We start from the raw sequence: 25,998 nt of genomic DNA, 5'->3' as shown, positions 1-25,998 counted from the left end.
GGCCTAGGGTTCATACTTTCACTAGTGAAGTTCTCTCAACAATGATAACATAATTGGATCATATAACTAGCCCTCAACATGCAACAAAGAGTCACTACAAAGTCACTAATAGCGGAGAACAAACGAAGAGATTATTGTCGGGTACGAAACCACCACAAAGTTATTCGTTCTGATCGGCCTATTCAAGAGTCTGTAGTAAAATAACACGAAGCTATTCTTTCCGTTATATCTTTCAGAGAGTTCGTACTAGAATAACACCATAAGATACATATCAACCAAGACCCTAATGTCACCTAGATACTCCATTGTCACCTCAAGTATCCGTGGGCATGATTATGCGATATGCATCACATAATCTCAGAATCATCTATTCAGCCAACACATAGCTTCAAAGAGTCCCCAAAGTTTCTACCAGAGAATCAAAACGTGTGTCAACCCTTGTGCATAGGTTCCCAATGTCACGAACCCGCAAGTTGATCACCAAAACATACATCAAGTACTCACATGAATCCACGTGTGCCAACCCATATGCATAGGTTCCCAATTGTCACAAACCCGCAAGTTGATCACAACAGATAGACACGTGCAAGACATACATCAAGTGTTCTCAAAGACTCAATCCGATAAGACAACTCCAAAGGGGAAACTCAATTCATTACAAGAGGGGGAGGGGGAAGAACATCATAAGATCCAACTATAGTAGCAAAGCCCATGGTACATCGAGATCAAGACATCTCAAGAACACGAGAGAGAGAGAGATCAAACACATAGCTACTAGTACATACCCTCAGCCTCGAGGGAGAATTACTCCCTCCTCGTCATGGAGATCGCCGGGATGATGAAGATGGCCACCGGAGATGGATTGCCCCTCCAGCAGGGTGCTGGAATGGGCTCCAGATTGGTTTTTTGTGGCTACAGAGGCTTGCGGCGGCGGAACTCCCGATCTAGGTTTCTTTTGGGGGGTTTATGAATTTATAGGAATTTATGACGGTGGAATTACGTTGGTTGGGCCCACGAGGAGGTCACAAGCCTGGTCGCCACCACCTAGGGGGGTCGTGGCGGTGTCAGGGCTTGTGAGTCCCTCGCGTCCCATCTGGCCTTCTTCCAAAGCTTCGGGGGTCTCTTTTGGTCCAAAACAAATCATCGTAAAGTTTCATTCCATTTGGACTCCGTCTGAAAATGGGCCAAAAACACGGAAAAAACAGAAAGTGGCACTTGGCACTAAGTTAATAGGTTAGTCCCAAAAAAGATATAAAATAGCATATTCATGCATATAAAACATCCAAAGTTGACAAGATAATAGCATGGAACCATCAAAAATTATAGATACGTTGGAGACGTATCAGTGCTCCTATCAAAGAGCACCGGAACAAAGCATTAACAATCAATGGATACATGGAATCCTCAAAATATAGTCTACCCCCCTTCGTGTCCCAAGCTGTCACCATTGGGATCGCCGGTTCCGGACTATAATAGGTGCACACTACTCATAGATAGGATCAAGAACACAATTATATTCATGAAAACATAAGGTATTCAGATCTGAAATCATGGCACTCAGGCCCAACGTGACAAGCATTAAGAGTAACAAGTAGCAGCAAAGATGATAAACACCATAGTAGATGATAAGCAACATGCCCCCAACAATCCGACGAACTATTACATGATCTAACTCATCCAATCCCTACCATCCCCTTCACCTACAGCAAGGAATTACTCACACATGATGGGGGAAGCCATGGAAGGGTGATGGAGTGACGATGGTGATGACGATGGCGATGATTTCCCCTCTCCGGAGGCCAAGACAGCCTCCAGATTAGCTCTCCCGGAGAAGAACCGAGGGTGGCAGGGGCTCCGTGTCGAGAACTTGCAAAAACTACTTTTGTTCTGAGATTTCCCCGTCACGGGTTAAAATAGGAGCCAAAGTAGGGCACCAGAGGGGGTGGACCCCACCTAGGCGGCCTCCCGGCGCGGCCAGGGGGCAGGCCGCGCCCACAGGTCGCCTAGAGCCCTGGTGGCCCCCTCTGGCCCATCTTCTGGCCCAAGGTTCCTCCCGGTGCGTGGATTTTCTCTATTTTTTATGGGAATTTTCCGGGACGTCTAAATATCCATTTTCGTGCACACAAGAAAAACATACACGCAGCTCTGCTGAAAATAGCGTCAGTCCGAGTTAGTTTCATTCAAATCATGCAAGAATGAGGCCAAAACAATATCAAAAGTGTTTGGAAAAGTCGGTACATTTGAAACGTATCAACATGCAACAGGAAAGAGATAGGAAAGCTTAAGCGGAGGAGGCACTGTCTTCATCATGGCTCTCAGAGGCTTCGGTGCCAAGTCTGTCGCTCTCCTTGGAGGGTGCCGCCCGAACGAACTGCACGACTAGGTAATCCAGATGCTCGCGCACCTCATCTCTAAGGGGGCTTCGGAGCTCCGCGGGCACCGGATCCATCACGCGGGAGAGGTCGAACGCGGGGTCGTGGCAGCGCACATTGGAGAAGACACGCGTCAGGGCGTTATCGAGAAGATCGCGTGCGCTGGCACCGCGCCATCCTTGGCCACGTGCACGACATTGACGGCTTCACCAAATTGGGCCTAATGCAAACTAAATTCCTCCTTAACCTCCCCTCACTCCGAAGGGCGGCCTAGAGTGTGGCTTGGGCACCCTGCAGCTGGGCCTTGAGCGTGCTCACCTCCTCCTAGAGCGCATCGCACCTAAGCTGGAGACGAGCCTCCTGTCGGGCGAGCTCGTCGCGATGCTACTTTAGGGCGGCCTCCCACTCTCGAGCCGCCCCCACATCCGCTTCGGCAAGGGCTTCCCTATGTGCCGCCGTGAGGGCGGCCTCATCGGCAAGAACGCTCCCTTCCAGAGACTCGAGATGTCCGCGGTCCAACACGTGATTGAAGGCGGTCCGGGTGGCCTCCCGCCCGCGGAGTGCCATGTCCGCCTCCCGCTCGATGAAGGTTGCCTCCCTACGGGCCAGATCCGCCACCTACCTGGCTCTTCGGGAGGTGAATGCGGCGGCATGGTCCGCGCCCCCTAGGGCTCCGTAGTTGGCTCTGAGGGGGCCACGGATCCTCCGGGCCTCGTCACGCCAAGTGCGGAGGCAAATGCCTCACCAGCAGGCGACGCACGAGAGGGCGCCCCCGGCGAGGCATCCCTGTGCCTCTTCGGCATGGGTGCCCCAAAGAGTTTGGTTATCAGACTCGTCGGGCCAAACAAGATATGCAAGAAAAAAACAATGGCGAAAGCGCACTCACTCATCGTTGGCAGTCCAGCGCGAGTGCGTCAAAAGCGGCCTCGAGGGATGGCCCCCGTCACCCCAGGGGAATGATGGCGGCGCCGAAGAACCCTCCCACGCTTCAGTGCTCGTGGCACTCCTCCGGGCCGCCATGGAAAGGAGAAGGGGCGGAAGGTAGTGTTACCGCGAGGATGGAGGAGAAGCGCGGGAAGGAAGCAAATGTGAGAAGCTCTGCGATGGAAGCTCCGCCCCATGGGTGTGGCTGCTTTATAGGCGCAACCGTAGTCCTCGAGGCATCATGGGGAGTGAAGGCGACGTACGTTCCATCGAGCGCCACGTGTCGTACCCGGCCCATGGATGGTTAAGTCTCGCGTGGCCTCGTTCCCCCCTCCCCCGTGGCAGGTCATACCGCATGTAACGCGGGCCCGAAGGGAGGGGAGGCGCAAGAAGGCGGCGTTAATTAAGGAAGAAAATGATGGCCGACACTACACGAAGGCTTTACGTAAACTCTCTCGGGGCGGCCACCAAGGCGTTGCACGAAGAGGAAAAGTCCCACGATTTGTTGGGCGCCAAGCGTCGAGCCTGGCCCGCAAGCGGTTGGGGCCCGCGTCACTTCCCCTACCATCGGGCGAAGTCATGCACAATGTGGGCCGAGGGGCTACTGTCAGGCCCTTGAGACCAGGGGTACTGGGGCCCGTCGTCTTGTGTCCCCACACGCAACACCTTATGCAGGCCTGATTCGGCCCGGCGGCAGGCCCAGCAAGCAAGACCCTCGCGGGGAAGGCGCCAGGGAATTGACACAAAGGACCTGAAAGTGCGTTATATGGACTAGAGGGGGGTGAATAGGAGATTTTTAGAATTTCATCACTGAGGAAATTCCTTTTGAGGAAGTTCCTCACTGATGACTAACTTACAGCGAAACAGTAAAGGATCAGAAGTGCAAAGTTTCACAACAGCAGTTTTTCAGAGTGAAGAATGTGAAAACAGATTGCACAGTGAGCACGCACGCAGAATACAGATGAGGATTAACTGACGTGAAGAATTTGGGGTTGAGGAAACTCAGAGAAAGTCTTCAGCAAATTCTTCAAACAGTTGGAGTGAAAGTCATCAACACATAATACGAGGAAAGTAAGGAGTTGAGGAATTAGAACCCGTTTCTCACTGAAGACAATCGTTGATGACCCAGTTCCAACTGTTGTGATAGTCGTACATCTGGTTTGGAGCGGCTTGGTATTGAAACCAAAGGACACACAGTCCCGGGACACACAGTCCCGGGACACACAGTCCCTACCGTATTCTCCTTGAGCTAAGGACACACAGTCCTCGCCCAACACTCGTGGTAAGTCTTCAGGGCAGACTTCCAAACCCTCACAAACTCGGTCACCCGGCGATCCACAATTGACTGCTGGAAAGCTCTAGACCATGATGCCTAACTGTCTGGAGGATGCACACTCCTCAAAGGTAAAAGGCTTCAGTCTCACACAGGAACAACTTCTTCAGTGATGCTCAATCACTAGGTTTGGTTTGTGGTTTTAGTGTATGGTGTATTTCGTCACTGATGAATTACTCTCGAAGGCTCTGAGGAATTGGGTTGCTCTTATGACAAGTGTCAGTTTCTAACGGAGCAGCCAACCAGCTAGTGGTTGTGGGGGGTGGCTATTTATAGCCTCGGAGCATCCCGACATGATTTGACACTAATGCCCTTAAATAATATGACCGTTAGAATGGATAAGACCAATGACTTGGCATGGCTATCGAAACGGTCGGGACCCTCAACTGTGAGAGTCCTCATGTCACTCGTATTCCTCACTTGAGGCTTTTGGTAGGGTTTAGGCTTGGGTTGAGCATCATGAGGAAATTCATTCCATAGTGTAATTTCGACCCCCTTTAACAGTATGGTGTTCCTATTACTCAAATGCGAAGAAAATAAAACAGAAAGTGTAAGTCTTCATGCTTCAAATTCTTCAAAGTGATTTTCTTCAGGACATACCGGACTTCTCAATATCAGTATTCTTCATGTGGAATATCAACTTCATCGCAGATTCCTCGCGATTCATTTCTTCAGCTTGAGACCAATTTCTTCAACTGAAGACATATAATTTTAGGGGTCGATATTCTTCAAATATCTCAAACTCCTCAGTGACTTATAGATCCTGTGTATACTCACAAACACATTAGATACTTAACCTATAAGTCTTCAAACCACCAAAATCACTAAGGGGCACTAGATGCACTTACAATCTCCCCCTTTTTGGTGGTTGATGACAATTAGGTTAAGTCTTCAACAGGGATCAAAAATATGAAGTATAAATACTCATTTGAGGAATTTGAAATCAAGATTCAGAGAGACTCCCCCTGAAGATGTGCATATCTTGAAGATTTTGCTTTTCACAGCAAATGCACATTGATGATTTATATCATGGAGATCTCCCCCTGAGTCTTGTAAATCATGCATACATGTAACATATCATATGAAGAAAATGAAAATGCATGATGACAAATGGTATCTGACGAATTCCAGCATGCGTGCATTAAAACTTGAGGAATAAGTATGCGAAGAAAAACGTTCAAAAGCGTCAGAGTACCATCGGGCTTAAGTTACAACTCATTACATAAAAACTTCAGAAGAGCCAAGAGTTTGTAACTTAAATATAGTTCATAAGCCCCAAACATATCCCGCTTGAAGACTAACTCTCAAGTTTCTCCCCCTTTGTCATCAAGTGACAAAAAGGGACAAACTGAGGACTAACGTCCGTGAAGATTTCACTTCGTGGCAGTTGAGGAAGAGCCGTGATGCTTCTTGGGAGTAGTCTTCTTCCTTGGACCGGTAGCAGTATCGAGCTGTTCTTCATCAGTTTCAGTAGTGCGGAATGAAGAAAATGAGCTGTCTTCAAGGTCTGGCACTGGGATAGGCCTGAACTTCTTCTTGGGAGGCCACGACCATTCAAAGTCTCGCTCAAAGTCCATTTCTTCAAGCTCAGTCTGAGTCTTCAGATGTGCAAGTGTAGCCCAGATGCGATCAAAAACCTCATGCAGATAGTGATGGTTGAGCTTCACAGAGTTCTGTGTTTCAGTGAGGGTTTTCACAATGGCGCCAAACTGGCGTTTGACCCACTTGTGATTGCGATCCACCTTCTCGTGAAGACTGAGGAGGAGCTCTCTTGTATTCATCACGCGAGGAGGAACGGGGCTTGCCGGACGAGTCTCAGTATCATCCCATGAGGAATAAGCTTCTGGCTCTCTGAACTGACCATCAAGGGGCCTACTGCCTTCTTCAATCATAGATTTGCCTTTTCCTTCAATGGACTCGAAAGTCTTCTTGTTGACCCGGATAGGAGGCATATAACCAACATGGTTTTGGAAATCAGCGTGGAAAAGTTGATGCCTGTCCTTGTCCTGATGAATCTCATGATCCATGGGGCATATATCTTGTGATCAAAAGGACACATAGCATTGTCGGCCAAAGTCCTCAAGAAGAAATCATGGATGTTGATAGGAATACCATGGATAATGTTGAAGAGGATATTCTTCATGAGGCCTACAACATCTTCTTCATCATCATGGCCTTTGATCGGTGCGAGCACACTGCAGAGGATTCTGTAAATAGACCTGGGTGTGTACTTGAGCTCGTGGACGAGGAAGGTTGTTCTCGGAGATTTTCATTCAGCCAAAGGTGTCATGAGGACTTCCACCATCCCATTGGGCAGCTCACGCTCACCATAAAGCTTCACAGCCTCTTCTGAGGGAATTGGTACAGGCAGTTCTCTGAGGAGTTCAGTAGCAGGAGCCTTGTAGTGAGTGTTTTGTGACATCCAATCAAACACCCAGGTGTTGATGTCTTCAGGGTTGCCAAATATGTGAAGAGTGGCATAGAACTAAAGAATTAGCTCGATGTTCCAGTCAGAGATGTCGGAGCACATTGGGAGTAAACCGGCATCATGGAGTACACTCAGGACTGGCTCCAGGCAAGGTATTGCTTCAAGTTCAACATGAGGAATATGCCTGTGCTGGAATATCTTGTTTCGTCCACATAGCACAGAGGCATAGTAGTTCATCTGAGTCTAGTCCAAAACTTCATATGCCTCATTTGAGGCTTGTCATATGGGTTCTCTCTAATGAAGTACATGCGTTCTTCAAAGAAGTTTTCCTTTTGAAACTTAGGACGCTTGGAGAATGGCTGACGCTGAACTGGCTTAAGATTTTGCTGAGGAATTGGAGGGGAGACAACAATGGTAGTCGCTGGGTTGAGCACGATGAATGCATTGTCTTGGTCAGGTGCGTTCTCCTCAGCATTTTCCTCAGGGTGAGGAAATTCAGCTGCTGGTTCTTCAGGCTGAGGGGCTTGCTCTGGCTGTGCATCAGCCTGAGGAATAGCTTCTTCTTGCTCAGTTTGAGGAGTTGGGTCAGCATGTTCCTCATCTTGTGGATTCTGCTCAGAGCGTTGAATTTCATCAGCTTGAGGATTTTTAGTTTGTTCTTCCTCAGCTGGCTTGGTGGCAGATGCAGTTTTATCAGCTGGTGCAGCTGATGCTCAGAGCGTTGAAGGTTGAGGACTTTCGTTTATCTGAATCTCCTCATCAGTGTGTTCCTTAGAGGCGGCATCCTTCATTTCCTCATCTGCCTTTTTTGCTGGATCATCAATGATGACCATTTCATAGGAAGGAGCGACATTCATGGGCACAGGGTCCAGAGGAGCAGTTTCTTCAAGTGCTTTGAGGCGCTTGGTCTCTGTTTCTTCTTCTGCACATGAGGCCTTTCTCTTTTTGGCTTCCTTCTCAGCAGCCCTGGTTTTCTTCACGTCTGATGCAGACGGAGTCATCTTCTTCACCGTTGAAGCTTTTGGTCAAGGGGTTTTCTTGACAGATTCTTCAGCTGGTATTGAGGAACCAGCTAGAACAGAGTCATCAGCTTGCTTTGGCGAAGCAACTGGGTCAGGGGCAGTCTCATCAGCTGCAGCAAATTCATCAGCAGGAGTTACCATGATGATTTCTTCAATAGCCGGTTCATCCACACGGCGTTCTTGGTGTACTTCCTCAGCTTGAGGAGTTTCCTCATCATGAGGAGATTCATCTGTTGGCTCCTCAATCAGGGCTGAGAAGTTGGTGCTAGGGGTGCGGCCTTCTTATTGTATTCATCAATAGCACTAGTGGCTAGCTTGATGAAATTGCTCTTGAGACTTTTGCGATCTGCCAGCTTGGAGTACTTGTCAGTCAATTTCTTTAGCTCTACCTGTGTTGACACCAGTGCATCAGGAGTTAATTTGAGGAGATTCTGCTTGAGGAATTTCTCCTTTTTAATCTTTGCAACTTTGGCCTGCCTGGCCTGCTGTTCTTTCCACTTGGCTTCACTGATGAAAGTGGTCACCATGTGACTGATGCCAGGGGGAAGCTTCAAATCATCAAGTGGGGTGTTTGGGTCCTCATACGAGATGTTGATGTAGTCAAGGAGGACCTTGGGGTCCATTGCCAGAGGAATGGCACTTCCTGATGCCTGAGCAACTCTTTCCTGCTTGTTTCTGATGATGGCTTGTAGGATTTCATCATCATATTCATCACTGCCCTCTGATGCAGACGGGACGGTGATGATTTTGCTGGGACTTGGCAGAGTTGCACGTTCAGTAGTTACCAGAGTCTTCGCAGGAGGTGTTGAAGACTTTGTCTCTGAGCTGGTTGCAGCTGGGAGTGAGGAGCTGGAGCTGGCGGTCATAGGCTTCATGACTTGCTTCTATACTGGTTTCTCTTGAGGCTTTGGTTGTGGTGCTGAGGATTTTGGAGCTGAGGAGACTGGTACTGAGGGCTTTGGCGCTGATGGTTTTGGTGTTGAAGGTTTTGGAGCTGAGGGTTTGGTGACTGAGGCCTGAGCAGACTTCTCTTGAGGCTTTGGAGCCCTTGGCTTTGACGGCACAGACTGCATTTGAGGAATTTCTGAGCCAGAGGTTTCTGCGGCACAGGAAGTAGCAGCAGCTGAGGATTCATTGAATTTCCTCACTGCAGTTTCTGCCTGCTTCTTGAGCTTAGCCAGATGCTTTTCCTTCTCATCTAGATAGTTATCAATGGTCATGAGGCTTGAGGGATGTGCTACTTGATGATCCTCAAGTGGGGCCTGTCTGCCAGGAGGCTTCAGAGCGAATTTCTTCGCATACTTGGGAGTCACAAACATGTATTCCTTCCATTCCTTCGCTCATCGGCGTTCTATCTTCTGCAACCGTCTTTCTCTTTGCCATTGTCTCATTTTCATCAGGCGTGCAATAGTCCAAGTAGATATCCTCAGGGATATCCACAACTGTGTTTTGCTCAAGTTTCTTTCCTCCCTTCTGTTTTCTGTCATCCTCCATTTTCTTCAGCTGAGGATTTTGCTGATGAGATTGAACTCTTGAGGATTCTAATGAGACTTGAAGATTTTCTTCCAGAACCGCTGCAAATGAGTTAATGTGATGAGAACCGAGAGATTCATCAGCTGACATGCGTGTACCTATGAACAGAGTATAGTTGCGAGGAATTTGGAGAGGTCATATGCGTTCTCAGATTTGAAGAAAATGAAAAAGTTTGACAGTTTGAGGAATATAACCAGTGGTTGAGGAATTTGCCTAAGCATACTGTTCTTGGGTTCCAGAGTTGTATAGATCAGAAAATTCGCACAATTGAGGAATCTCGTGAAAATCTTAGATGCTTAGCATAGTTCACCAATGATGTGGTGATAGGCAGTGTTTGAGGAATCAAGTGCTTATCGTTTCTTGAGGAAAAACAGATTTCACATAGAAGATGTAAAATTTTAGATCTAACTTGCTGTAAAAATGGGATTTATTTACCCTGGAAGGTGCGCACGAAGAACACAGAAAGATGTGTGTGGAGAAGCTCTTCGGTCGCGTGTCCAATGCACCCTAACCCGGCGACAGAGGACGTCTACAGCGGCGGCGGACGAAGATGGTCCGACTCCGGCGTGGTTCCGGCGACGGAGAAGTCGAGGCAGTGAAGCTCTTCCTCACCGGCGACGAGACTACCAGCGATGGCGCTAGGGTTCGGTGGTGTATGTTGTGGCAGGAGAGAGATGGAGCGAAGAAGAGTATGCAGAGGGGGATAAGGACATATTTATAGCCAAAAGTTACTGTTGGCGCGAAAATTTCGGACCAAACCGCCCCTACCTCTACGTCTCCGCAGGACACGTGTAGCTCCCGAACAGTGCGGTGGAGATAGTGGAGATCGTGGTTATCCGATCGCGGGGAGTGGGGTTCAGTTACTGTGTATTAAAGAAACAATTTTTGAAGATTTGAGGATTTTCGTTACAAAATCATCAGCTGACAAGGACGAAGTGAGGATTTTGAACAAAGTTTCAAGTAGAACGCATACGAAGAATTGAATAGAGTGGATGAGTATAGCATAGAGGGAATGTAGGGTCCGATCACATTCACTTAGCAGAAATATCAACTTGAAGAAATAGCAATAAGTGAATGCTGTTGAGGACTTGAAATCACAGTCTATTAGTCAAATGAAAGTCATCAAGTGTTTTTAAAGATTTTGCGATAAATCATCACAATGAAGAAGAGCTGTTTTGAAGAAAAACACATTTTGAGGAAATAGAACATTTGAAGAAAATCAACTTGAGGAATTTCACATTGGGCGGTGGCGTGACCCACCATATAAGAATGTTGATTACAGACAACGTGTACAATTGTCGTCGGGCCCTGAGAATCAATTTCTTCGTTGATTTCTTCATATTCAGAGTGACATTCTTCATTAGTTGAAGAAAATCGATTCATCATGTGTTGCACATCTAAGTCATCAATTTTGCATAAGTGTTAGGATGTGTGCATGTTTTTACAAAACATTTGAAGATTCTAAGATATTTAGCTCACACCACAACTTGCAAAACCTTTTCTCATCCAAGGGCTTAGTGAAGATATCTGCCAGTTGATCATCAGTCTTCACATGGTCGATGAGGATATTGCCCTTGAGGACATGGTCCCGAAGAAAATGATGACGAATCTGGATGTGCTTGGTCTTTGAGTGATGTACTGGGTTGTATGCAATCTTGATAGCACTCTCATTGTCACAGTAGAGAGGCACATTCTTCATGTTGATGCCGTAGTCCTTGAGGGTTTGCTTCATCCATAGTAATTGAGCACAGCAAGAACTAGCAGCAATGTACTCAGCTTCGGTAGTGGAGAGTGATACGCAGTTCTGCTTCTTTGAGGACCAGCAAACTAGTGATCTTCCGAGGAAATGGCATGTGCCAGACGTTGACTTGTGATCCACACGGTCACCAGCATAGTCAGAATCAGAATACCCTACCAGATGAAGATTTGAGCCCTTGGGATACCATAATCCTAGTGTTGGTGTGTGAGCTAAGTATCGAAGAATATGTTTCACAGCCTTATGGTGTGATTCCTTCGGTTTTGCTTGAAAACGTGCACACATGCAAACACTAAGCATTATATCTGGCCTAGATGCACATAGATACAATGAAGAGCCAATCATAGAACGATATACCTGCTGATCGAAATCTTTACCATTTTCATCAGTGCCGAGGTGGCCGTTGGTAGGCATTGGAGTCTTGGCACCTTTGCATTCATGCATGTCGAATTTCCTCAGAACATCCTTGAGGTATTTCTCCTGTGATATGAAGATTCCATTGCTTTGTTGACGAATTTGAAGACCTAAGAAGAATTTCAGCTCCCCCATCATGGACATCTGATATTCTTCACTCATCATGTAAGCAAATTCATCACTGTATCGTTTGTCAGTACAGCCAAATATGATATCATCGACATATATTTGACACACAAATAGCTCATTATCATAGGATTTAGTGAAAAGAGTTGGATCGAGTGAACCAGGTTTGAAGCCTTTCTTCATGAGGAATTCCTTCAATGTATCATACCATGCCCAAGGGGCTTGCTTGAGACCATAAAGAGCCTTTTTGAGTCTGAAGACTTTGTCTGGATTCTTTGGATCCTCAAAACCTGGGGGCTGAGCAACATATACTTCTTCCTCAAGCTTACCATTGAGGAATGCACTTTTCACATCCATTTGATATAAGATGATGTTATGATGATTAGCATAAGCAAGTAGTATTCGAATAGCTTCAATTCTAGCAACAGGTGCAAAAGTTTCATCGAAATCTATTCCTTCAACCTGGGTGTAGCCTTGGCCTACAAGTCGTGCCTTATTCCTCACCACTTGACCGTTCTCATCTTGCTTGTTTCGGAAAATCCACTTGGTGCCGATGATGTTGTGCTTGCGAGGATCTGGTCGTTTGACGAGCTCCCATACGTCATTCAGCTTGAATTGAAGAAGTTCGTCTTGCATAGCTTGGATCCACTCTGGTTCCAGAAAAGCCTTAGCAACTTTTGAGGGTTCTGTGATGGATACAAAGGAGAAATGCCCACAAAAGTTAACTAAGTGTGAAGATTTTGAGCGAGTGAGAGGACCTGGCGCGTTGATGTCATTGAGGATTTTGTCAAGTTCTACTTCATTTGCAATCCTCGGATGAGCTGGTTGAGGATTTTGTCTGGGTTGAGGAAGTGGTGCTGGTGCAATTTCCTCAGGAGCATCTTCTTGATTTTCATCAGTGATGGGGATCGTTTCTTCACCAATTTCCTCAGTGGGGACAATGTCTTCAGTAGGTTTGAGCTTTATTGCTTCCTCAGGAGACAGTTTATCTGGATCAGAAGGCAATTGCTCTCTTTGCGAGCCATTAGTTTCATCGAACCGCACATCTACAGTCTCAACAACTTTGTTGTGATAGTTGTTGAAGACTTTGTAAGTGTGCGAGTCCTTTCCATAACCGAGCATAAAACCTTCATGTGCCTTAGGTGCAAATTTTGAGCTATGGTGAGGATCTCTAATCCAGCATTTTGCACCGAAGACTTTGAAATAACTTACATTGGGTTTCTTGTCAGTGAGGAGTTCATATGAGGTTTTCTTGAGGAATTTTTGAAGATATACCCTGTTGATGATATGGCATGCAGTGTTGATTGCTTCAGGCCAAAAGCGACGAGGAGTCTGATATTCTTCAAGCATAGTTCTTTCCATTTCAACCAGAGTCCTGTTCTTCCTTTCGACGACACCATTCTGCTGAGGAGTATAAGGAGCAGATAATTCATGAGTAATACCAAGTTCATCAAGATAATCATCAAGACCAGTGTTTTTGAACTCGGTTCCATTATCACTCCTGATATGTTTGATCTTGATGCCAAAGTTCGTCAAGGCCCCTCAAGAAAATCGTTTGAAGATTTCCTGCACTTCAGTTTTATACACTATGATATGCACCCAAGTATATCTGGAATAATCATCAACTATGACGAAGCCATATAAAGATGTTGCATTGGTTAGTGTGGCATAGTGAGTAGGTCCAAATAGATCCATATGAAGCAATTCGAATGGACGTGTAGTGGTCATGATAGTCTTCAAGGGATGCTTGGATCTGGTCATTTTCCCAGATTCACAAGCACCGCAGAGATGATCCTTGAGGAATTTGACTGATTCGATGCCGATGACATGCTTCTTCTTCGCGAGCGTGTGCAAATTCCTCATGCCTGCATGACCTAGTCTTCGGTGCCACAACCATCCTTCTGAGGTTTTTGCTAGCAAGCAAGTGGCTGGTTGAGGACCTGTAGAGAAATCAATAATGTACAAATCCCCTCTTCTTACACCTTCAAAGACTTTGGATCTGTCAGATTCCATAATGACTACACATCTATATCTACCAAAGATAACAATCATGTCAAGGTCACAAAGCATCGAGACTGACATGAGGTTAAAACCAAGGGATTCAACAAGCATCACTTTGTCCATATGTCTATCCTTGGAAATAGCCACTTTGCCAAGTCCCAATACCTTGCTTTTACCTTTGTTAGCATATGTGATTTTCTTCAGAGGTGATGGAGTTAGTGGCATATTCATCAGTAAGCTTTTATCACCAGTCATGTGATGTGTGCAGCCACTATCAAGAACCCACTCAGTATTCTTGGGTTTGTCATCCTGCAGATGAATTAGTACAGCTTACCATCTCATATGCTTCAGATTTGAAGAATATGATACTAATTTCATCAGATCAGTAATTTCATCATAACATAAATGTAAGGACGTGTGAAATATTTCTATTTCATCAATCATTAGCTTGCGTCCTATCAAGCATTTCCTCAGGTCTCCAGCAAATTCTTCAGATGATGATTTTCATCTGGAGACCTGACCTGCAGAAGTGATTAGTTCGATTTCCTCACCACTCACATCTGAAGGGGTGGCAAAGCATTCATCATCCTGCGAGCACCATATGAGAAAGGTGGCATTGAAGCCAATGCACTTCTCTTAACAGTAGAGGGATTAAAGTACTCATATGAATATGAAGAGAACTGGTTTAAGGATTTATGAACATAATGATTTGAGGAGTAACGCTCATATTCATATTCCTTGTAGTTTCCCTGCATGTTAGACGCATTAGCACGGGTACGAGCATAGTTTTGACCAGTTGAGGATTTTGATCCTCTTGAAGACTTTGGTCCTCCTGAGGAATTTGATCTGGGGTTCTGATTCTTTAGTGGTGGTGTCATAAGAACATTCACCTGAAGATTTTCGAGACAGCTTTTGGGAACCCAGATTTTCCTCAAGGGAGGGCCATTCCTGCAATTAGTTCCAACATATCGAGCAAATACTTCACCAGATTGATTTTTGAACAGTTTATAGTTGGAGTCAAATGACTCATCCAAGGAATAGGATAATTCACATGAAAAACGAGTTAGATTAGATGGATCAAAAGGAGGCCCAGTAGCAGCAACCCAAGAGGTTTTGGGATACTTCTCAGGTTTCCAATAAGATCCATCAGCATTTAATTTCCTCTCAAAGGCAATTCCTTCTTTCCCCGGGTTCCTGTTCAAGATCTGCTTTTTGAGCACATCACAAAGGGTTTGATGTCCTTTGAGGCTTTTGTATATGCCTGTCACGTACAATTCCTTCAACCCTGCATTTTCATCAGTAACATTTGTGTTTTCCTCAAGTGAGGAAATAGACACAACATGTGCAGTTGAAGAATTTGTAGCAATAGCAGCATTTGATGATTCTGGTGAGGAATTAGCAGTTTCGCGTTCAATGCATTTAAGACATGGAGGAATAATTCAACTTGACCAGCGCTGATCTGTTGAGCTAGTAATGAATCATTTTCCATACGAAGATCATCATGAGACATCCTCAGCTTCTCAAGATCAAGCTTCCTTTGAAGAAATTCATAGGAAAGCTTCTCATGATCAGTAAGGAGTGTATCATAACGATCCTGAAGATTATCAAATCTAGACTGAAGACTTTTCACATCTTCAGTGAGGATTTGGGTAAGGTTCATTTCATCATTCAACAGATCATCACTTTTATCTAGAAGTTTCTGAAGCTTTTTCCAGGGCAGTTTGTTGTTTAGTGGCAATGATACCAAGTTTACTGTAACTGGGTTTCTTATAATCATCAGGTTCACAGTCACTTGAATCAGAGGAGGAGGCATTATTTGGTACCTTTGAACCTTTTGCCATGAAGCAAAAGGTTGGAGCAAAGTCATCAGCATAGTCATTAGTGCGGATGGTGCTATCATTTTCTTCAAGGTTGAAGATTGACTTGCTGACGAAAGTGGTTGCGAGTGCAAGACTAGCCTGTCCGGATTCTGAGTCTTTATCAAAACCCTGTTCTTCATCACATTCCTTTGATTCTGCCTCGAAGTCCATTTCCTTGCCAATAAGTGCCCGAGCCTTTCTGAAACTAGTCTTCTTGTGCGATGAGGGCTTTGAAGATGAGGATTTTGAAGATTTCTTCTTCTTCTTCGAGTCATCAGAACTGTCATCCTTGTATTTCTTCTTCTTTGATTCCTTTTCCCAACGGGGACAATCAGCAATGTAATGACCTGATTTCTTGCACTTGTGACAGGTTCGTTTCTTGTAGTCCTCAAATGAAGATTCGGATTTCCTCATGTCTCTTCTTGAAGATTTACCGAACTGGCCACGTCGTGTAAATATCTAGAATTTCCTCACGAGCATTGCAAGCTCCTGTCCAAATTCTTCAGGGTCACAAATGCTGTCATCTGTGTCTTCGTCTTCAGATGAGGAAATTGCTCTAGCCTTCAGTGCACGTGGTCTGGAATAGCTTGGTCCATATAGATCTCTCTTTTCTTCTAGCTGGAATTCATGAGTATTTAGCCTTTCTAGTATATCAGCTGGATCAAGCATCTTGTAATCTGGTCTTTCTTGAATCATCAGAACTAAAGTATCAAATGAAGAATCCAAAGATCTCAGCAGTTTCTTCACAACTTCGTGATCAGTGATGTCTCGAGCTCCCAGTGCTTGCAGTTCATTTGATATGTCAGTGAGGCGATCAAAGGTGTCTTGGCAGCTTTTATTGTCATGTCTCTTGAAGCGATTGAAGAGATTGCGAAGAATATCAACACGAGAGTCACGCTGGGTTGATACTCCTTCATTTACCTTGCACAGTCTCTCCCAGATCAGTGTTGCAGAGCCCAAAGCACTTACTCTTCCAAATTGGCCTGGGCTCAGATGGCCACAGATGATGTTCTTCGCTTGAGAATCGAGTTGCTTAAATTTCTTCACATCAGCTGCAGTGACACTGGCAGAGATGATGGGGACGCCATGTTCCACAATATACCAGAGGTCATTATCAATAGCTTGTAGATGCATTTGCATTTTGTTCTTCCAGAAGGGAAAGTTCTTTCCATCGTAGGTAGGACATGCTGCAGTCACCTTAAACATGCCTGCAGTCGACATAACTAAAACTCCAGGTGGTTAAACCAAAATCACATAGAACAAGGGAGTACCTTGCTCTGATACCAATTGAAAGTGCGTTATATCGACTAGAGGGGGGTGAATAGGAGATTTTTAGAATTTCATCACTAAGGAAATTCCTTTAGAGGAAATTCCTCACTGATGACTAACTTACAACAGAAACAGTAAAGGATCAGAAGTGCAAAGTTTCACAACAGCAGTTTTTCAGAGTGAAGAACGTGAAAACAGATTGCATAGTGAGCAGGCATGCAGAATACAGATGAGGATTAACTAACGTGAAGAATTTGGGGTTGAGGAAATTCAGAGAAAGTCTTCAGCAAATTCTTCAAACAGTTGCAGTGAAAGTTATCAACACATAATACGAGGAAAGTAAGGAGTTGAGGAATTGGAACCCGATTCTCAGTGAAGAGAATCGTTGATGACCCAGTTCCAACTGCTGTGACAGTCGTACATCTGGTTTGGAGCGGCTTGGTATTGAAACCAAAGGACACACAGTCCCGGGACACACAGTCCCTACCGTATTCTCCTTGAGCTAAGGACACACAGTCCTCGCCCAACACTCGTGGTAAGTCTTCAGGGCAGACTTCCAAACCCTTACAAACTTGGTCACCCGGCGATCCACAATTGACTGCTGGAAAGCTCTAGACCATGACGCCTAACAGTCTGGAGGATGCACAGTCCTCAAAGGTAAAAGGCTTCAGTCCCACACAGGAACAACTTCTTCAGTGATGCTCAATCACTAGGTTTGGTTTGTGGTTTCGGTGTATGGTGTATTTCCTCACTAATGAATTACTCTCGAAGGCTCTGAGGAATTGGGTTGCTCTTATGACAAGTGTCAGTTTCTAACGGAGCAGCCAACCAGGTAGTGGTTGTGGGGGGTGGCTATTTATAGCCTGGGAGCATCCCGGCATGATTTGACACTAATGCCCTTAAATAATATGACCGTTGGAATGGATAAGACCAATGACTTGGCGTGGCTATCGAAACGGTCGGGACCCTCAACTGTGAGAGTCCTCATGTCACTCGTATTCCTCACTTGAGGCTTTTGGTAGGATTTAGGCTTGGGTTGAGCATCATGAGGAAATTCATTCCATAGTGTAACTTCGACCCTCTTTAACAGTACGGTGTTCCTATTACTCAAATGCGAAGAAAATAAAACACAAAGTGTAAGTCTTCATGCTTCAAATTCTTCAAAGTGATTTTCTTCAGGACACACCGGACTTCTCAATATCAGTATTCTTCATGAGGAATATCAACTTCATCGCAGATTCCTCGCGATTCATTTCTTCAGCTTCAGACCAATTTCTTCAACTAAAGACATATATTTTTAGGGGTCGATATTCTTCAAATATCTCAAACTCCTCAATGACTTATAGATCCTGTGTATACTCACAAACACATTATATACTTAACCTATAAGTCTTCAAACCACCAAAATCACTAAGGGGCACTAGATGCACTTACAGGACCGCATGGAGCAGCACGGTGCCAAGGCACGTCCCGAGGCAGCCCCTAAGGCCCTCGCGGGGCGGACTAGTCACGGGCAACCAGGTGGGGTCTCACGGCTCTGCCCACTCACATGGGCAATGCAAGCCGTGCAGGCCGCACGGGGGGGGGGGGGGGGGGGCAGCAGGCACGGACAGAGAGGCTTTCCTCTTTGGTGCCATGGGAACAAAGCCAGCCCACGGGTTCCCAAAGCAACCCCCAAAGGTTTCCTACTTAGTACAAGAGGACCAAGGCTGGGGGCTCGGCAGGATGGAGGTCACCCCCAAGCCCACGAGTGCATCACGACGAAGAGCTTTGGCAGGCGAACACCACCGTTGTCAAGATGGACTGTAGTCATGTCCCCTTTCAAAATGGCCGTTGTGGCAACCCTTCCTGCCAAGTGTGTGTTTTGGGGGGAAAGAGGACCAAGTCATGTATAAGAGGGAGGTCCGTCCTCCATAGCAAGGGGGGTCCACCAACTCCATTAGGGCAAGAACCCCCTCCATTTGTACTCGTCTTCCACCTCAAGCAATCCAAACAAGCAGGAGTAGGGTTTTACACCGCAAGGTGGCCTGAACCTGGGTAAACTGCGCGAGTGTTCTTGTTCATCTCCCTTAGCTCGAGCCACCGGAGAGTCATCGTGAGATTAACACGCAGAATAGGGTAGGAGAGCAAGCGCACCCTAGTGTTCGAACCTTTTTGGGTCTGCGGTGCCCCAGTTCCGACAAGGCGTGTTTGGTTGCCCGCACCAATTTTGGGGTGTCTGCATAGACTTCTCAGATGGGCCTCGTTGAGGAAAAACATCCTCAAACCACCATGTGTACATTGATTGGTTGCCCGCATATAGGTTAGCTGCATGAGGAAACTAATTTTAATCTGCTATTTGGTTGGTCGCGTTGCATTAGGCACACATAGGACACGTTGTTTGGTTGTAACCTGCATTAGATCCTCTCACCACTTCTCACTAGTGGTGATCTTAGCACACACGATCTTAAGAGTATCACTCCTAGCAACAAAACAAATTACGGTTCATCCTAGCTACTATCAAATAGGAGTACACATTATTAAGAGCCAATTGGCTGAATTGAAAGTTCATCATCAATCATCTTCCTCTTCCTTTTACCTCTTCAGTTGACATTGTTGTTCCTCTTGCTCTGTTGTTGTTGTTTCTTCCTCCTCTTCTGCTGTTGTTGTTGCTTCCTCTTCCTCTGTTGTTGCTGCTGCTCTTCTTCTTCTTCTTCTTCGCATCTTTGTGTGGCCTCCGTTATCGCACATTGCTTGTGCCCACTCCTTCATTTTGGTCTTCCAGGCTTCGTTTTCAATTGCCTCCACACCACACCATGGCCATCGAGGTCAAGATCGTCAAGCGTCACATCTTCCTCCACAGGCACCAGTTCATCAAAACTCCACTGTAGGATTTGGTTATGTAGAATTCAACATGCAAGAACAAGTTTTACGTGGGAGGGGTAAGGGTGGAATGGCTTCTGATCTAGGATCTTGAACATGTTCTTCACATCTCCAAATGCCCTCTCAATGGTTACTCTAAGGCTGGAGTGTGAGAGATTGAACAACTCATGTGGAGTACTAGGGTAGTTCCTACCAGAGAACTCGTTAAGATGGTATCTGGTCTTCCTGAAGGGTGGAAGAACATCTTGGTGACATGCATAGCCAATATCTCCTAGGTAGAACTTGCCATCAGGGATGTTGATGCCATGAGGACAACTCATGTTGTCTCTGAGTATGTTAGCATCATGTGCTGACCCTTCCCAATCAGCCAACACATATGTGAACTTCATATCAAATTCAACAGGAGCAAGCACATTCTGCCTAGTGTAGTGCTTCCTCCCCCTAAATTTTGCATCTTGTGACCTCGGCACTCTCGCAGTGACATGAGTACCATCTATTACCCAAATGCAATCCTGAAATGGCAATACAAGACTGTGTTAGTGCTCACCTTGAACAATCCTAGCATAAGAAGCAATAAACTACATACTCCATTGCTCACCTTGAAGTACGGATACCATCTTGGGCTAATGCGGATCTTGTTAGGAGTCCAGTCAGTTGGTGACTTGATCATCTCTCCTCTCAACTCCCCAACAACATACAACACTTGCTTAAAGTACCTTGAGATGGTCTCCATTGATCTCCTGAACGTGTTGTGGACAACCCTGAATCTCTGGTTGTGGCCAACAACATGAAGGAACATGGCCACTTGCTCTTCCACACTAGTGTGGATGCTATCTTCTAGCAGCCCCCTCCTCTTGAAGATCTCGACAAGTGTGAAAAATTGTGCTCATTTCATTCTAAGCATCCACGCAGCATGTGTGTCGTTGCAGTTGTATATGTAGTTCAGATTGACAATCCTCTCCTGCTCCCACATAAGCATTGAAGCATATATGATGACATGTCTCTCACCATGACGAACAACTCTCTTGTGCATGAACATGATCCATACCTAAATCACAAATATGAGCGCTCCTCACTGAACTAGCAGTCGCATCCATGCGCCATAACCTAGTCAGCATCGAGGGTGCATTGAGCAATGGAGAAATCGATCCTACATCTTGCCTAGCGGCCTAACAACGGAACCTAACATTGGGGTGAGGGGGTCTTGCTTACTAGCATCGGAGACGAGGACGACGAAGGGGGGCATGGACGAGTCAAGGACGAGCAGACAGTGGCCAAATGGAAGAGCGACAATAGCTTCTACAGTCGGATCTGCCGCCGCCGCTTGCACAAATCTGAGTTATCGCCGCAGGTGGTGGTGAGGCTAGACGAAGAGGTTGTCCTAGAGGTAGGAGTGACCGAGTAAATGGGTCGGGGTGAGCCTAGATTTGGCGCCATGTCGGCGCGCCGGATTTCCTTCTCCTCCCACCCCCACTCGCTTTTGCCCTCCCCTCCCCTCCCCCCTCCCGCATGCGTGCTTGCGCCACCCTTAGCGTGGCTCGCTATAAATGTCGACAGTTTATAGTGAACCACGCTGAGTGCTCCTTTATGCTTCGTGCGAATGCAAGCCAGTCCACTGCATTTTCAATCAAACATACATTACTTGACCCAACTCGGTCTGGTTGGGCCGGATGCGGGCAATCAAACACGTCCTTAGAGCATCTACAACCGGACGCCTCAAACGATCCCTCATACGTCTGCGAACGCGGTCGCTCAATGACCGGACAGGAGAGAGAAGGAAAAAAGGTGACCCAACCAAACCGCTTGTATCATCTGTATAGGTCTAGGTTGTCCGCAAACCCTTACATCCATTTTAAATATAGGGAAAATATAAGGACTTGCGGACATGTTAGTCCGCCACATAGGACGCGACCCACTCCGGACCATTTTTTCTTTTCTTTATTCATTCTTTTTTGGGAATCGTTTCACACCCGCACGCGGACCGAACCGACGCGCCAGTCGTCCCTCGCGCGCGCGGGCCATTGCAACATTTTTCCCACCCACACGTTTCGTTGATAAATGGATGCAACATTTTTCGTCTAAATTTATTACAACCAGCGTTATTTTTGTTGCAAACATTTTTTTATTATTTTTTGTCCCAGTAAAAAAATTGCATATACGTTTGGTTGCAAATTCAGTTCGTCGGATTTTTCGTTACAATCGATGTTTTTTACTTTTGTTACAACCGTGTTATTTTTTGCTACAACCGGCATCATGTTTTGCTGCAATCGTTCATTAAAAAGTTGCATACACGTCACGTAAATATTTGCTACAACCGACGTTTGACTTTTGCTACCACGTACCATCAGCTCCGTTTTTTTGCTACGATCACGTAGATATTTTTTTGCTACAAATTTTGTTTTTTGTTGCAACCGTTGAAAAAATTGCTGCATCGCATCGAAATTTTACTGCATAGGAGGAAAAATGTTGCATGCGGATCCAATGGTGCAGACGCACGGGGTTGATGGATCACACGGTCCGCGCGTGGCCGTGCGAAAGTTTGGGCCAGCGCGCCGGCGTAGATCACTCCCCTTCTTTTTTCTCTCTTTCTCTTCAGTAATCACGTGCAAGTAATTGGACATATGTGAAAGGAAATAAAAAGTATGGTTATAGAGATGGACGAATAGGAAACATATCTGGTCACGGACACGTGTACAAACCTTTAAGGGGTCATATTTGTTGTGTTTGGGTGTAGATGCTCTTAAAAGTTTCGAACAAAGATGAGAACGGTGTTTTTGGCCTGAGCGGGTGATGCGCCTTCAGCCGCAAGGTCGAGCAGGTCTTGCTCATCATGGAAATCTCTGAAGCTGCCAGGCACACATGGATGGTCCATGCATCAACCTGCATCGCTCCAGCCAAGAATCATCATCCTGAGCCGACTGTGACTCCGTCCAAAAAGGAAAGGCAAAGAATCATCACCCTAGAACCAACTCAGACAGGCAGGACCACAGTGCATCGCCGTCCCCGGCCGCCACGGCGCCACCCTCGCTCTCGTTCAAAAGGCGCAGCAGCAGCATCCCTCATCACAATGACCTCTTTTTCTTTGGGTGGGGTATCTCGCACAATGGATGATTGGCGACTCTGTTGGCCCGGTCCTTTCCCTCTGCGCCGTTTTTGTTCGCATCTGCACAGTGCAGAATCCAAGAAAAAGCCCACGCCACTGCATCAAGCAGCATCGATGACCCTTTGCTCAATCGATTCATTGATCGACTGGGTGCAGTGCCGCCGGCTAGTCGATCCCACTGGATAATTTGCTTGATGATTGATCGTCTCGCCCCTGCGCCGGCCGCACGATCGAGGCAGAGACGAGGGAATTTTCGGCAGCGGGATTGTGCGGCCTGAGTCGCAATGATTCACCTGCCTGCTCGGTCAGGCTAGAGAGACGAGCCGCAGCGAGCAGCGGAGTACTAGGCTGCACGACAATGAAAGCTGCCGAGCGCCAAGGCATTATCACTATCACCTGGCTTGCAATGCGGCTCTGCCAATTTTCTGATCGTGTGTGTGTATCCGTGAATATTCGGTCATGTGCTCATGGCTGCTCTTGTCAGAAAGAACGATAAGCTCTCACTGTGGTCTGTAAGCTGCAACACAAGGTGCTCAGTCCTCTTTTTCTCATTCGGCTCGGTACAAACTATGAAAATTAGAAAGGGCTAGAACAATGCGGGAGGTCCAGTGTAACGATTTTAGCAAGGTTTTACACACTGGTGGCGACTAGTTTTTTCAACAACAAAAAAACAGCAGATCAATTATAAAAGTTCATCGAAAATACAAAGCATCTTAAACATAATAAAAATTACATCAAAATTTCGAGACTATCGAACAACCAGTATTGCTGTCAGAACAAGTTGCTAACTCGTCGTTGTCGCGGTCCTTTACCGGAGTCGGCTTAATTTTGTCGAGGACATCCGAAAAGTCTTCGGACCTGTTTGGTTCCCAGCCACACTTTGCCAAGCCAAAATTCGGCAGCCACAACTTAGTTGGCATGTGTTTGGTTTTTGCAACACTTTGGCTTGCCATACTTTAGTGTCTCTATGGCCCATTTGTCATAGAGTCAAATTTTTTGTCAACTTTTGCCAAAGTTTGGCGTTCGTTTTTTCAGCCACACTTTGTGGCTTGCCACACTTTAATGGCTTGCCATACTTTGGCTTGCCATACTTTATTGTCTCTATGGTCCATTTGTCATAGAGTCAAAAATTTTGCCAACTTTTGCCAAAGTTTGGCGTTCGTTTTTTCAGCCACACTTTGTGGCTTGCCACACTTTAGTGGCTTGCCACACTTTGGCTTGGCAAAATTAGGGCCTGTTTGACTAATTTTGCCAAGCCAAAGTGCCCTAATTTTGCCAAGCCAAAGTGTGGCTGAAAAAACGAACGCCAAACTTTGGCAAAAGTTGGCAAATTTTTTGACTCTATGACAAATGGGTCATAGAGACAATAAAGTATGACAAGCCAAAGTGTGGCAAGCCATTAAAGTGTGGCTGAAAAAACGAACGCCAAACTTTGGCAAAAGTTGACAAAAAAATTGACTCTATGACAAATGGGCCATAGAGACAATAAAGTATGGCAAGCCAAAGTGTGGCAAAAACCAAACACATGCCAACTAAGTTGTGGCTGCCGAATTTTGGCTTTGCAAAGTGTGGCTGGGAACCAAACAGGTCCTTAGTCTCCAACCAAACAGGCCCTTCTCCAACCAAACAGGCCCTTCATCAACGTATCCCTAATGACCAATGCTCTCGAGTCGTAGTCACCGTTATTAAACCCTTCAATAGATTCGAAGCACCTAACATCGAATCTGGTCGCAAGACGAGAAAGCCAAACCTCACTGTCCCAAGGAAACGGCGAAAATTTACGGTAGAGCTCATCGACTATGTCCACACAGACGAACTCAAGAAGAATCGAAGTCAGGAGCACAAACTCGAAGAAAAAGGCCATCAGGGTTCCCCCTCCCCGCTACCGTCGCTGGAGCAACGGACAAATGGAAGGTTAATCCACGGGCTTATCGATGAAGTGTGGACGGAAAAAGTTTACCCTAGCCATCTAGGGTTAGGGAGGAAAGCGAGAGTCGTATGTATCAATTTTAACACCTTCCATATGTTTTCTATATTTTCTATACTAATTTTATTTTTATTTTCTATGGAGTATAAGTGTTTCTCTAATGTTTTTCATTGGTTTTCATTTGTTTTTCCTACAATTTTTCCATCATTTTTTTAATGCATGTCGACCTTCATTTAAATACAAGTTGCAAAACTTATATATACATGTATAACATTTTCCAGGTATACATTGAACAATTACTTTTGAACACACTAAACATTTTTTCAATACACGTCAACCTTTTTTCTGTTACAGGTCCAAGATTTTCGCACACATGTTGAGTATATTTTTTAACACCAGTGATTGTTTTTCAACACACATGGAATAATTTTCATAAAATTCATTAACATTGTTTTAAACTTGCAGAACAATTGTTTAATGTAAGATTTTTTTTCTTTCTGAAATGTTATGAGCATTTTTTTAATAGTATGAACCAATTTTCATAATTAACCGACATTTTTTACTTTTTATAAATTTTATTTAAGAGCCACCAACATATTTTAGAAACATGAACATGTTTTTTAATGTGAGGATATTTTTGAATGAAACGAAATGTTTTCTAAATTATGTGATTAACTTTTACAATGAATAAACATTTCTTATAATTCTGTGAACACATTTTTGAATACGAGAATATTTTCAAATAGCATGAACATTTATTTAAAAATAGCAAACAAATTCGAAAGTTGCTTGAACCTTTTATATTACATGTGCGAATATTTTTCAATGTGTGCTAAAAGCTTTCAAAAAGGAATAAAATAATATTTGGTACGTATCAATTTATAACACTTCCAATATGTAAAAAAACAATACAAGACACTAAGGTCGAAAGCCTCCATAAATCATCTGGCCCAGCGCGCGGCTGGCCAGAGGCCACTGCCTCAATTTTTTCTATCCTTAGTTTTCTAACGTCTTTTTTAATTCCTTTATGTTTTTTTAACTTTCAAATATTTCGAATATATACATAAAA

General features: G+C 45.4%; 1 pseudogene; it reads right to left on the bottom strand.

The window, feature by feature from the left end:
* The window catches only part of LOC123396835, a 108,312-nt pseudogene extending 85,357 nt beyond the window's left edge, over positions 1 to 22,955 (bottom strand).
* Positions 22,956 to 25,998: the final 3,043 nt, after the last annotated feature.

The sequence above is a fragment of the Hordeum vulgare genome, chromosome 5H (genome assembly GCF_904849725.1).
Source record: "Hordeum vulgare subsp. vulgare chromosome 5H, MorexV3_pseudomolecules_assembly, whole genome shotgun sequence".
Lineage (NCBI taxonomy): Eukaryota > Viridiplantae > Streptophyta > Magnoliopsida > Poales > Poaceae > Hordeum > Hordeum vulgare.
This window is presented reverse-complemented; position numbering and strand designations above follow the sequence as displayed.